This window comes from Chrysochloris asiatica, unplaced genomic scaffold (genome assembly GCF_000296735.1).
Source record: "Chrysochloris asiatica unplaced genomic scaffold, ChrAsi1.0 scaffold00150, whole genome shotgun sequence".
NCBI lineage: Eukaryota > Metazoa > Chordata > Mammalia > Afrosoricida > Chrysochloridae > Chrysochloris > Chrysochloris asiatica.
In genome coordinates, this window is record NW_006408668.1 from 3,486,077 (window position 1) to 3,499,631 (window position 13,555).

The following is a 13,555-nucleotide window of genomic DNA, read 5'->3' on the forward strand; positions in this document are numbered from 1 at the left end:
ATCAATCGATATGATCATGTGGTTCTTTTCTTTTTTCTTATTTATATGGTGGATAATGTTGATCGTTTTTCTAATGTTGAACCATCCTTGCATCTCTGATATGAATCCCACTTGATCATGATGTATCTTTTTGATGGGTTGCTGGATTCTGTTGGCTAGGATTTTGTTGAGAATTTTTACATCTATGTTCATGAGGGATATTGGTCTATGATGTTATTGTTTTTAAAGAGTACTTTTTAAAAAAGTTTTTTGTTGTTATTTCTGTTAAGTGCCATCAAGTGGATTCTGACTCATAGAAACCCTATAGAGAATTTCCGAGGCTGTAAATCTTTTCTGGAGCATAAAGCCTCATGTTTCTCCCACAGAGCAACTAGTGGGCTCGAATCACTGACTTTGTGATTCGTAGTCCTGTGCTTATACTACAGAGCCACTACATTCCCTTAAAGGAACACTATTGTTGTTGTGAAGTGCCGTCGAAACGGTTCCAACCCATAGCTACCCTGTATAGGGTTTCCTAGGAGAGCTGGCAAGCTTGAACTGCCGACCTTGCAGTTCAAACGGCTTTGCAGTCTGGCGCATTAACCCACAGCGCCACACCAGGATTCCCACTTGCTGTTGTTGTTGTGTGACGTGGAGTCGGTTCCGACTCATAGCGACGCTGTACAGGATTTCTGAGGCTGTAAATCTTTATGGGAGCAGAGTGCCTCATCTTTCTCCCGTGGAAAAGATGATAGTTTCGAAGGGCTGACCTTAAGGTTCACAGCCCGATTCGTAACCACTACGCTACCAGAGCTTCTTAGGACTCCCACTAGAGTAAGTGAAAAGTTATTGCTACTAGATTCCAGTTCATACATGGGCAGGTTTATTCCATACAAAATGTGTCTTTGATCAGTGGAAACTTCAGACAAGCTCGCAGTAATATGCTTGTCTTAGTCCTGCTAAGATGCTTTTACTAAAAATTAAAACAAAACAAAACAAAAACCCACTGTTTTGAAGTGGCTTTTGAGGGAATCAGCTGGGTCAGTTAAATTCCAGGTAAGAGGTTAGTTCAAAAGATTTAAGAGATTATTTGGTGGCGGTGAGGGTAGGGTTCCAAAGAGGTACTGTTGGTAAAATTTCTCAAAAGATATAGGATGTGATCACAGGGCATCATTATGAAGTTCTAAGAAAATAAAAGACTGCTTTGATAAGACAAAAACCAGGAAAGTTGTACTGATGTTTTCAGAAGTTTTTTTCTCCCTCAATTAGGACAATGCACCTGCTTATTCTGTGAGGGTAGCAAGTGCTGCCTTATGGGAATTTCTTTGGGAAATGTTACCCATTCCATCCTACAGCCCTTATCTTGTCCCTTCAGACTTTTTTTTTTTTTTTTTCCTTCAGACTTCTTTTTGTTCCCCAAGATCAAAAACGATTCAAAAGAAGCATGATGTGAGTCCCTTGAAGGCGTTATCCTCAAAGATTTTCAATTTAATGTGGTGTAAATCAAAGAGTACCAAATTCTTCAGGGAAAGATTGTTGTCATTGTATTCCAGTTTATAGTGACCCTATATAGAGTTTCTGAGGAGCAGCTAGTGGGCTTGAACTACCAACCTTGTGGCTAGTAGTCCACTGCTTACCCTACAGTGTCACACCAAGGAAGAGTTAGCAAGATGTAAATGCTGCCTTAAGAAACATGCAGACTAGATGGAGGATACATCAAGAGACAATAACTTCACATTTTGATATTTTTGTTTAATAAAGATTTATTTAATGTCGTAGTAATACTTTTAACTCTCCCTTAGTATACTTAGCAGTTTTAGTGACCTCTTCTACCTTTGAAGTTCCTGTGGTTGATCCTAAGTAATCCACAGCCCACAAGATCCCATTTTTGACTTGGATCCCTCAAAAAAGGAACCCCGTTTTATTATCAACACCAACAGCTCTCAAATGTCTAGCCCCAGTCTTCCAAATTATTGAGGATTTCCAAAGAGCTTTTGCTTTTGAGGACTATCCATGCTTAGACTGTGGGATAAGCAGTGAACCACAATGTCAGTGTGAACTACAAGGTCGGTGGTTCAAACTCACTAGCCACTCCTTGGAAATCCTAGACAGGGTTGCTACTGACTCCATGGCACTTAACAACAACAACATAGTGTTTCTTAAGGAGCTCTGGTAGTATAGTGGGTTACACATCAGGCTGCTAACCAGGAGGCCGGCTGTTTGAAATGACCAGTCTCTCTGTGGGAGATAAATGAGGCTTTTTGCTCCCATAAAGATTTATAGCCTCAGAAATCCTATACAGAACTGTCTCCACAGCACATGACCACCACCATCCATGTTTCTCAAGTTAAAAGTTAAAACAGAAATATAAACAATATTTATATATTGATTCATTTAAAAACAATAACCCCATTAGTTCAGACAAATAACACACTTTTAAGACAAAAAAAAACTCTATTTAAAAAACCTTTAATGAGAAGAGTACAATTGTTTTACATTTTATAAATCTCTTTCATGTCTGGCTTAATAGAAGACAGCTGTATTCTCATATCTGTTTCTGTACCAAGCCAGAAGCAACACCACACACCATGTAGCTTCTGGAAAACTTCACTGTACACTTGTGAAGGAGTGAAAGTGGAAAAGACAAGTAACATCTTAATATTATTCTGAAAACAATTTTAACCTCACAGGTGTCCTGGAAGGGTCTTAGAGCTCTTCAGGAAAGCTCAAAACAAACACATTTGTTTCTTATCCTCTTCAATCCTCTCATTCCCTGAAACTTCTGGGGGTGGGTGTCATGGATTGAACTATGTCCCCCAAAGTATGTGTCAATTTGGCTGGGCCATTACTCTGGGCAGCTCTGTGATGATGCAATATGACAGTTATGTGATGATGCTCCATGATGTAATCTGATGTGATGACCAATGAGAGGATTAAGGGTGGAGTCCTGCACAGCAAGGTGGGTTTGAGCTGCAAGGTTGGTGGTTCAAATCCACCAACAGCTATACATGGTCGCTATGAGTCACAACTGATTCATCAGCACTAAACAACATGACAACCTTAATCCCATCATGTCCTTGAGCCGATTAAGGGCGTTTCCCGGGGATGTGGCTGCAACACCTTTTATCTTACAAGAGATCAGAGTAGAGAGAAGTGAGCAGAGGCGGCATCTGCTACCATTTAGGAAGAAGAGCTGGACGTGGAGTAAGGACATCCTATGGACTGGACCCCTGCACCCTGAAGCTCCTAGATCCAAGGAAAGATTGATGTCAAGACCCATGGAAATCTCCAAGGAATGCCGGGCTGAAAGGACCTTTCTCCAGAGCCAGTGCTCTGAATTCAGACTTTTAGCCTCCTACACTGTGAGGAAAGGAGTCCTGGTGTGGTGCTGTGCGTTAATACGCTGGACTGCAAGATCAGCAGTTCAAACTCAACAGCCACTCCTTGGAATCCCTATACACGGACACGATGGGTTGGATCCAACTTGGCAGCACTTTAACAACACCACCACCACTGTGAGAGAATCCATTTCTGCTTGTTAAAGCCATCTACTTGTGCTATTTCTGTTATAGCAGTGCTAGAGAACTAAGAGAGTGGGGACAGGGGTTCTCACTGTAAGGCCCAAATCCTTCACAGCCAGCTCTACATTTTTTCACATCTTGGTTACAAGGGGTCTTCAAAAACTCCCTCCACAGACAAATGGAATGAAAAGATCATAGAATTTTTCCATGAACTTTTTTCTCCCATAGTGTAGATAGACTTCGCTTTTCTGAGCCATTTTTGTGCTTCCCCCATCCCTCATATTTCCCATATGCAGAGCAGAGCCTAGAAGCACCTTTGGGATCTGTCTCCATTTCTGGTCCTATCATTCTTAGTTCTCATTTTTTCCTTTCCTCCCATTCTGTGTCATGAAAAGTCCAGGAATTGGATGAAAAGGGAAGGATTTGTTTTTCTTCAGAGCTGAGGAAGAGAAGCTAAGTAGGCATAAACCAAATTCTGTCAACTGAAAAAGGAAGGAACAATTTAGTTGTGTTAAGGCTTTAGCAGTTTACTAGTTACTGCCCTTTCGAAAGCAGTTTTAGCTGTAAAAAAAAAATTAAAAAATGCTGCTTTCTTTTTTTATATATAACTTTTTATTGTGGACTGAGTGAAGGTTTGCAGAGCAGGTCATCAGTTTTACATTTAGCAACTCATATACTTTGCTTCCTTACAATGATTACAGTCTCCTCTATGTACCATCAGTTAACAGTATTTATCTCTATTTTCCTTAGCTCTTTTACTCCTCCTCCCCATGTCTCCTGCTACCTTCATCTTTCCTCTGACAACATCCCTCTTGTTGTATATTGCCGGCCTCATCACACCATGTTAACATGTGTCTACTCTTTAGCTTGTGAAGACTTTTTTCTAACTTCCCCTACATGGTAACCATCATAGAATATTTCTTTTTTCAAGAAAACCGTTTCTTAACTTTTTTGCACCAGTGGTCCTGTACAATTTATGTCCTTTTTCTATTGACTAATTTCACTCAACATAATGTACTGACTCGATGGCACCTAACGACAACAACAACAATGTCCTCTAGGTTCATCCATGCTGTGAGGTATTTTGTAGATTCATCATTATTCTTCAATGTTACATAGAATTCCATTGTGTGTATGTGCCATAGTTTGTTTACCCATTCTACTATTGATGGACATTTAGGCTGTCTCCATCAACTCTGCTATTCTCTGTCTTTTAATTGATGCATTTAATCCATTTATATTACTACTGGTTTCTTTGTTCCACATAATTTTCTGTGCTGAGTTCATCTTGTTTATGGGTTTTCTTTTCATTTCTATTGTGTTAATATTTATTAAATCTTTCTGATTTTCCTCTTTTCTATTTTGATGTGAAGGTGTATTACTTTCTTTGAGGTTATCCTGTAATTTATCATTTTCCCCATTTAAAATAGTCTGTTTTATCTTGAAATCTACTAGACTTCCTTGTCATATGGGACCTTGGTATCTATCTACACCTTTCCTTCTTTTTGCTTTGTAGTTGATGTCAGTATAAATTGATTTCGCTTGTTCCCTATTTTCAGTCTTGTAGATTTGTTTTACTTCGATATCTGGATTGAGTTCTGGGTGATGTTGTCATGTATGTTCATGTTGTTTGTTCTCAGGCCAAAGAACATGCTTTAGAATTTTTTTATAAAATTGGTCTGATTATTGAAAATTTCTTTCATTTCTGTTTCTCTGAAATGTCCTAATTTCACTGTTATGTTTGAGGGACAGCTTTATTGTGTGTATGATTCTTGGTTGGACATTTTTTCCCTTCAGAATTTTGTATATGTCACCCCATTACCATCTTGCAGACACAGTTTCTTTTGAGAAATCAAAGCTTAGTCTTGTTGGTTCTCCTTTGTAGGTAACTTTTCGTTTTTACAGAGCTGCTCTCAGGATTCTTTCATTGTCTTTTTGTAAAGTTTACTTATAATATGTCTTGGTGATTTTCTTTTGGGATCTATCCTATTTGGGGATCATTTAGCTTCCTTTATGCTTATTTTCTCATCTTTCATGAATGCATTTTTTCCCTCTGATTGTTCTTCTAGCATACTAGTTTGAGAGATTTATCTTCAAGCTCACTAATTTGGGCTTCTATTGCTTTGAATCTACTCTTTTGTCCTTTCGATGGATTGCTCATTTCTGAAATCTTAGTATTAATCTTTTGGATTTCTAATTGCAGGCTTTTTATTTTTTCAAAATTTGCATTTATTTTGTCTCTTTATTCTTATAGTGTTTTCCTGAATTCTTCAAAACTTTCTGTGTTTTTACTTTCCTCAATCTTTTTGTCATTCCTTTGAAGGTACATAAATATCATTCTTCTGAATTCTGTTTCAGTTAGTTTCATAATCTATTCTTCCACAGAAACATTTTCTGGTTCTGCATTTTACTCATTTGTTTGAGTCATTCTCTCTTGTTTCTTCATATGTTCTAAAGCTGTCTGTTGTCTCTGGGACATTTGCATGTAATTGATGCTTGTATGCTGGTGTGTTCCTAGATTCTCATCAACTGTCTTCTGTGGAAGTAGTTAGAGAATGGAAGCCTGTGCACTGTTCTCTGTTTACTGCTCATGCACATCAGTTTAGGGTGGGTTTGGCTGGTATTGGCTGCTCTCTACTGTTGATTAGTATAGAAGCTGATATTGACTCTTGCCCAGTGGGTGGATGCAGGGGATATGATTGTGGCTGGGCTGTATGGGCACAATTGCTGTCTCCTATCCCATCACCTGTGTGAATCTGCTCTGCCAGTCCACCTTCAGTCATCAAAGTTGCTCACAAAAGGTCAAGTGTCAGTGCCGCTTTTAACTGACCCCACTCAGCTTCTTCCAACAAGCACTCAATCCACTTCTCCAATCTTTCCTCTGAAGTTCAGGTTTCCAGAATTCTCATGTGTTTGTTTTATTTAGTCTCGTTTATCTTTGTTGTAGAGGGTCCCTGTAGTGTGTCTGCCCAGTCCGCCAACTTGTCAGAAGTCTCTTCTTTCTTCCTTTTTTTTTTGAAATTCATTTTGTTTTACTGTTGAGATTAAATTTAAATCAATGAAAATCCACAAATCTTAAGTGTATCATTAGATAATTTCAACAAATGCATATACATATGTAACCCAAACTAATTTTTCTTTCTTTCTTTCAACTTCTTATTCTATTGTAATTTGGGTGAAAGTTTACAAAGCAAATTGGTTTTCCATTCAACAATTCATGCACATTTCATTTCATGATATTGACTGCAATCTCCACAATGTAATGACACTCAATACTGCCCTGTTGATCTTGTATGGTTGATCACTCTATAAAATGCTTTTTTCTTGAAGCCTTCTTTGTTTCTTTTAATGACTGACAAAATATGACCCAGTATAATGTTGTTGTTGTCAAGTGCCATTAAATAGGTCCCAACTCATAGTGACCCTGCATAGGGTTTCCAAGGAATGGATGATGAGCTTGAGCCACCAACCTTGCAGTTGAAACTGACCTTGCAATCCAGCGCATTAACCCACAGTGCTACACCATGATGAGCACTAGTTAAAAAAAGGAATAGAAAATGGTACAAAATTTGCATTTTCCTACAGGAGTATGAGTAGATCTATCAGCAGTTGGTTGTTTTGAAATTATAGAAGACTGACTGTAGGCACCATCACACATACACATACACAATTCTCCCCTCCTCGACTTATTGTTTAGCAGGGCAGTTGTTGAAGACACTCTTCTCCATGCTAGATGACTCTTTGCTGAGGCTTAAACCTCTGCTACAATAGCGTCAGGACCCTCTTCTTTGCAACACACCCTGCTCACCTACCACTGTTATTCTGCATGTGGGTCTGTGTTTAGCTCAGCTGATTATTAGAATATGAGAACATTTCCCATGCTTTCTCCATTGTGCTTCATCATTCTTATGGAACTAGCCAGAAAGGGAGATACAAGAGTGTTTTAAAAAGTTCACGGAACAATGGAATTTAAAGAGAATGGAATTTTTCCATGAACTTTTGAAGCACTTTGTAAAGGCCTTGAGGATGGTCGACATAGGCCAATAGTTGTTGTTGTTGTTGTTGTTATGTGCCGTGGAGTCGGTTCTGACTCACAGCGACCCTACACAGGGTTTCCAAGGCCGTAAATCTTTATGGGAGCAGACCGACTCATCTTGCTCCCGCAGAACCGCTGGTAGTTTCGAACTGCTGACCTTGAGGCTCGCAGCCTGATTCGTAACCACTACACTACCAGGCCAATAGAGCACCGAGAATAAGACATAACTCCATCATAAGCAACATATAAAATTGTAAAAGTCCCTGCTGAATTGACTACTATAGCCTCCCACAGGCTTTGCCTCCATGGTCTTTTCTCTCTGGACTCACAACGTTATACACAAATGTGGGAACTGATGTTTGATTAAGAACGAATTCCCTGTTCTCTTTGCTCTCTGTTTAGTACCTTCCCATTTAATCTTTTTGGTTACATCTGCTGCTTTTCACACCCTTAATATCTTTCTAGGCAATGGCTATTATTAATTAACACAGACACATTTTCCTTGATAAATATCCTGTTCTGACCTCAGGCTTTTTAGACATCTTTGGTCTGAGAGAATGAATGGCCCATTAACAGAACATGCTGAAATTACTGCTTCTCTGTGCTATAAATCTTTTCTCCTGTCTTCATGGAAAGAACTCGCAACAAATGGGGCCTGAGTGCAAGGCATATTGGGAATAAGAAGCCCAGAGGACAGGTGGAAAGATCAAATTAGATTTAAAAGCAAGCTGCTGAGGGCAGCTGGGAAAGGTAAGGGCCAGATATACACTAGACACATGTTGGGAATAAGACCCAGAGGAAAACAGAGGGTATGGAAGACAGCCAGCTATTAGACACTATTAGACTTTCCAAGAAGTTGAAATGACCAGAATCGGGCAGTGGGGACAGTGTAGACCACTTGTGAGGCTCCCAATCCCAATGAACAAGGGAGTAGCTAGGGGATCTGTTCAGGGTGTCAAAACATTTGGATTCCAGGCCTGGTAGGAGTCAGGTGTAGAGACCCAGGAGCCCAGAGCTATGGCCTGAGCTGATTGTTGAGACCATAGCTGTGCAAACCCTCAGATATGATGTCTCACACCGGATCACGTGGAGTATAGTTAAGGTGGGAGCAGACAAAGCCAGTTTTGTCATGTCTAATGAGACTTTTGCTCAACTGTTCAAAGAAGGAACTTGGCTTCTTTGAACCTTCAACTATATATAGGTCTTTCAGCCTGAGAAATGCTTTTGTTTTTCTAACTCCAAGTCTTTGCACATTTCATTGTATTACTTGTCTTGTCTTCTAGAGCAGCCTTTGAAATTTTCACTTCAGCTCTTTGACTTCCTCATATCTTCCATGCACTTTAGCATCTTGACCCTGGAGAGCATGGTTCAGAGTCTCTTCTGGCATCCATTTTTTTTTCTTCTTTTTTTTATCCCTGCCTTTTCAATGACTTTTGCTTTCTTCCTGTAGGGTGTTCTTGATGTCATCCCACAGCTCTCTTATCTTTGGTTATTAATATTTCATGCATCAAATCTGTTCTTAAGATGGTCTCTAAATTCAGCTGGGATATATTCAAGGTCATATTTTGGCACTGGAAGCTCTACTGAAACCTATCCACTATGGGTATCACAACAACATGCAAGCCACCACAGTACGACAAACTGTCAGACAAGTGGTGGCCTGGTGATCTACTTTCAAAAATTAGTCAATGAAAACCCTATGGATCACACTAGAAGATTGTCTGACCTGCTTCCTTTGGATGCATCATCAGGAGGGATCAATTGCTGGAATAGGGCATTATTTTGGGTGAAGTAAGGAGCTTTGGTAGCATAGTGGTTACAAATCAGGCTGTGAACCGCAAGGTCAGCAGTTCAAAACTACCAGCTGTTCCTCAGGAGAAAGATGAGGCTTTCTGCTCCTGTAAAGATTTATAGCCTCAGAAACCCTGTACAGGGTCACTATGAGTCGGAACCGACTCCACGGTACATAACAACAACAACAGAGAGCCAGTAGGGGTGAGGGAGAAAACCCCTTGTAAGATGGAATTCTCCCTCGTAAGATGGAGAGCCACAAGGATGGGCTCACATGCTAGCAACTGTGAGGGTGATGGATGTCTTAAGGTGGGTTTTCTAGAGAAGCAAAACCAGTGAAATATATGCATGTATACATATACCAGAGTCCTGGTGTGATGCTGTGGGTTAATGCGCCAGACTGCAAAGCCATTTAAACTTCAAGGTCCATGGTTCAAGCTCACCAGATGCTCCTCGGAAACCCTATACAGGGTCGCTATGAGTCAGAATTGTCTCAACGGCACTCAACAACAACAATAACATACATATAAAGTGAAACTTATTATCTTAAAATTGTAGAGTCCCAAGTCCCCAGTAGAGGAGAGAGAGAGTTCCTCTCCAATGTCAATTATATTAGGAGCAGACCACACCCAAAGGAAGCATCTCTTTAGTTGACTGGCTGCTTATAACCTCTCATCTTAGAACTAACTGTGCCTGTATTAGGTTTCATCACGATGGGGATAAGCATGTTCCAACTGCTAAACCTCTGTAGATCCTGGTCTTGTCACATTGATACAGAACCCTACCCAGTACAATGGGGAACCAGGCAACATTTCATTCTGTTGTACATAAAGTCAACATGAGTCTGGGTCAACTCACCAGCAGCTAATGACAACAAATCATAAGCACACATTTCTTTACTTGAGCTAAAGAGTCATGTGTTATTTGTCTTGGGGTCCTCAGCAACCAGAATGGTGTCTGGTGGAAAGTAGGTGCTCAAATAAATGTTGATTGAATAAATGGATAAACAATAAAAGAGTTGGACCTGATTGGTGGTAGGCTCTGTTTTTAGGCTGATGAGGTGGCTTTATTACCCAGCAGGCCCTGCTGCTTCTGTTTCTGGTTTCTGGCCTGTGTTGAGGACTAAAGCTAGGGAAATGCTCACTCTTGGAGGCTTCAGTATTCTCTTTGCTTTTCTTTCTTGTTACCATTTTTGCCAAGAAGCAAAACCTCTGTTGCTCATTTCTTGATGTCATTCCCTGTATCCTTAGCCTTTGGGGCTAATGAAGTGTCTTACAGGCAGAAGTCTCTGGGGAAACTTGCTGGATTTCCATAATCATATGACACACCTGGGTTTAAATTCTGGCTCTGCCACTTTGTAATTGTGAAGCTCTAAAAAATTCCTTAACCTTCTCTGAATGTCTTTTCCTCACTTATAAATGGTCATAATGAAAACCTCCTATGGTAGTCCAGACTCATGGCATGGCATTGTAAGGTAAGTACTAGACTATGAACCATAAGGTTGGAAGTTCAAACCTACCAGCTGCTCCTTAGAAGCTCTATACAGGGTCTCTATGTGTCAGAACAGACTCCATGGCACTTAACAACTTCATAATAACAATGGAAGTACTGAAACCAAACAGCAATGAGGAAACCAGTTACCATTGAGTTCATTCCAACTCATGGTGACCCCATATATGCAGAGTAAATTGTCCCCCAAAGGGTTTTCAAGACTGAACTTTCTGAAGTAGATATCCAGGTATTTCTTCCAATCTCAAAGTGGATTTGAACTACCAACCTTTCAGTTAGTAGCTGAGCATGTAGCCCTTTGTACCACTCAAGGACATGCATGGTGATAGATAGGGAAAACAAAATAAGACAACATATGAAAACATGTCTCACATTGTAGGTAGTCAATGAATGGTGACAATGTTGTCCATTAACTTAATGATAGATCAGAGGAGGTCCTACAGTCCTGGGTTTGTGTGTTGTCTGACTTTTTGATGAGCATGGCGCACAGGCTCTCCCTCTGGTGACTGAAGAATTACCTCCTTCCCCAACTGGGAAAGGCTGCTGAGTGAGTCTCCACCTTCAGTGGAGCAGTCCTGAATTTCAGACACGTACGTGCAAGTATGTCTTAGCCAGCTGGTGAACTGATTTAACCTAAAGTGTTTGATGCCACTTCCCTGAAGTGGCATATGAGATGAGCAATAACAGGCAGCCTGTTAGAACAGGAAATACCAACCTGGGTGCTTTAGAAACTAAGACCTTTGTCTCCTCATCTGGGAAATGGTGGTGGTGGTGGTGGTGGTTATGTGCTGTGGAGTCAGTTCCGACTCATAGCGACCCTGTACAGGGTTTCCGAGGCTGTAAATCTTTACGGGAACAGAAAGCCTTATCTTTCTCCTGCAGAGCAGCTGGTAGTTTCGAACTGCTGACCTTGCGGTTCGCAGCCCAATTCGTAACCACTACGCTACCAGAGCTCCTTAGGCATAACAAATCTCACTAAGTTCTTGTCTCATAGAGATTGTATAGGTTTTTGTGAGAAAAACAAAAATGAAAAAAAATCTGTGACTGGCTAATTTGAACTGCTGACCTTGAGATTAGCAGTCCAGTTTGTAATCTACTACTTTGCTAGGGCTTCTCTGTAATTTTCTAATCCTTTTCAATTGTTTTACCCATTCTTGCTGTAACACTTTCTAAAACTTTTTGTTCTACGGTCTGATTTGGTGCAGGCACATGGACCATTCTATAGTTAAGATATATAGCCTTATTTTGATCATCCTTCCTTCCCTTCCTGTGTGCCCCGGCTTGGCACAAGTTCCTCACCTATAGAGTCTTTTGCATTTTGTGATGATATTAGTTTGTTTCTTGGATATTGTCTGTGTTCCCCCACTGAAGTATAATTGTTATAAAGAAAGGGAATGTGTCTTGTCGTTCCCCATCACACACCTTCCTCTCCGCACACATACCATCTAGCCAGTACTTAGCACAGAGTAGGCATTCATTAAAGCATTTCTGAATTACTGAATCAATCAAAGCTGGATTGTGTTGTAACCGAGGTATTTCCTTTGGCGTGACTGGCTTGCCCAGGAAAGTTTCCCTTAAGAGTTCTTGTGTCTTCCTCTCATTTTCAACCTTTCTGCTTTGTTTATTGCTATTAGTTGTTGTTGTTAAGTGCCATCAAGTCTGTTCTGACTCAAAGAGATTCTGTACAGTCTAAAGAGCAGCTGGTGGGTTTGAACTGCTGACCTTGTGGTTCGCAGTCCAGTGCTGATCCTACAGCGACACACCAGGAGTCCTATGGCTATCAGTGTCTTTCTTCTTTTTTATTTAAGAAACATTTCCTTTGATTAATACACCCAAATTCAACACGAAATAAGCAACAAGAAATAAAAATCACTCCTAGAGGAAAATCAGTACTCTCATTTTAGTATATTTTCTTCCATGTATATATTTTTAATAATTTTGAGTTTTGTTTCATATACTCTGCCGCTCTATCTGGGATTTTCTAATGTGATCCCTTTTAGAACAGCTGGTAGTGGTAGTTGGGCACCATCTAGTTCTGGTCTCAGAGTCGTAGGAACTGATGTTGGCATGGTCCATCAGTCCAGTGAACTAACTGATTCCAAATCTCTTGAATATTCATCACTCTTATTTCTTCTGTGCATGGAAAGACCAATAACTGTACTTTAGATGGCCACTCATAACCTTTAAAATCCCAGACACTATCACTAAAATAGAATGTAGAATATGCTATGCCAATTGACCATGGTGGCCCCTGAGACTAAGGTCTTGATCCCCCAGGCCTAGGAACTCATTGCCTTAAGATGCTTGATCATATGTAAGAAGGTTTCATCATTTTGCCCACTGTATGCGCCACCACGTTCATAGTTGTGTTCAGGCAAGGTAAATATCCATGTACAAATATCCTCTTTCAAACTTATATATATATTGTTGTTGAGGGCTGTTGAGTTGGTTCTGACCCCTGGCGACCCTGTGTATAGGGTTTCCAAGGAGCAGTTGGTGAGCTTGAACTACTGACCTTGTAATTCAAATGCCTTTGTAGTCTGGCACATTAATCCACAGCACCACACCAGGACTGTGTATATATATATATATATATATGTTCATATATATCCCACTCTTCCTCCCACTGATTGGAAGAGATCCATATTTGTGCCCATTCCAAAGAGAGGTGACCCAAAGGAATGCGGAAATCATCGGACAATCTCTTTGATATCTCAAG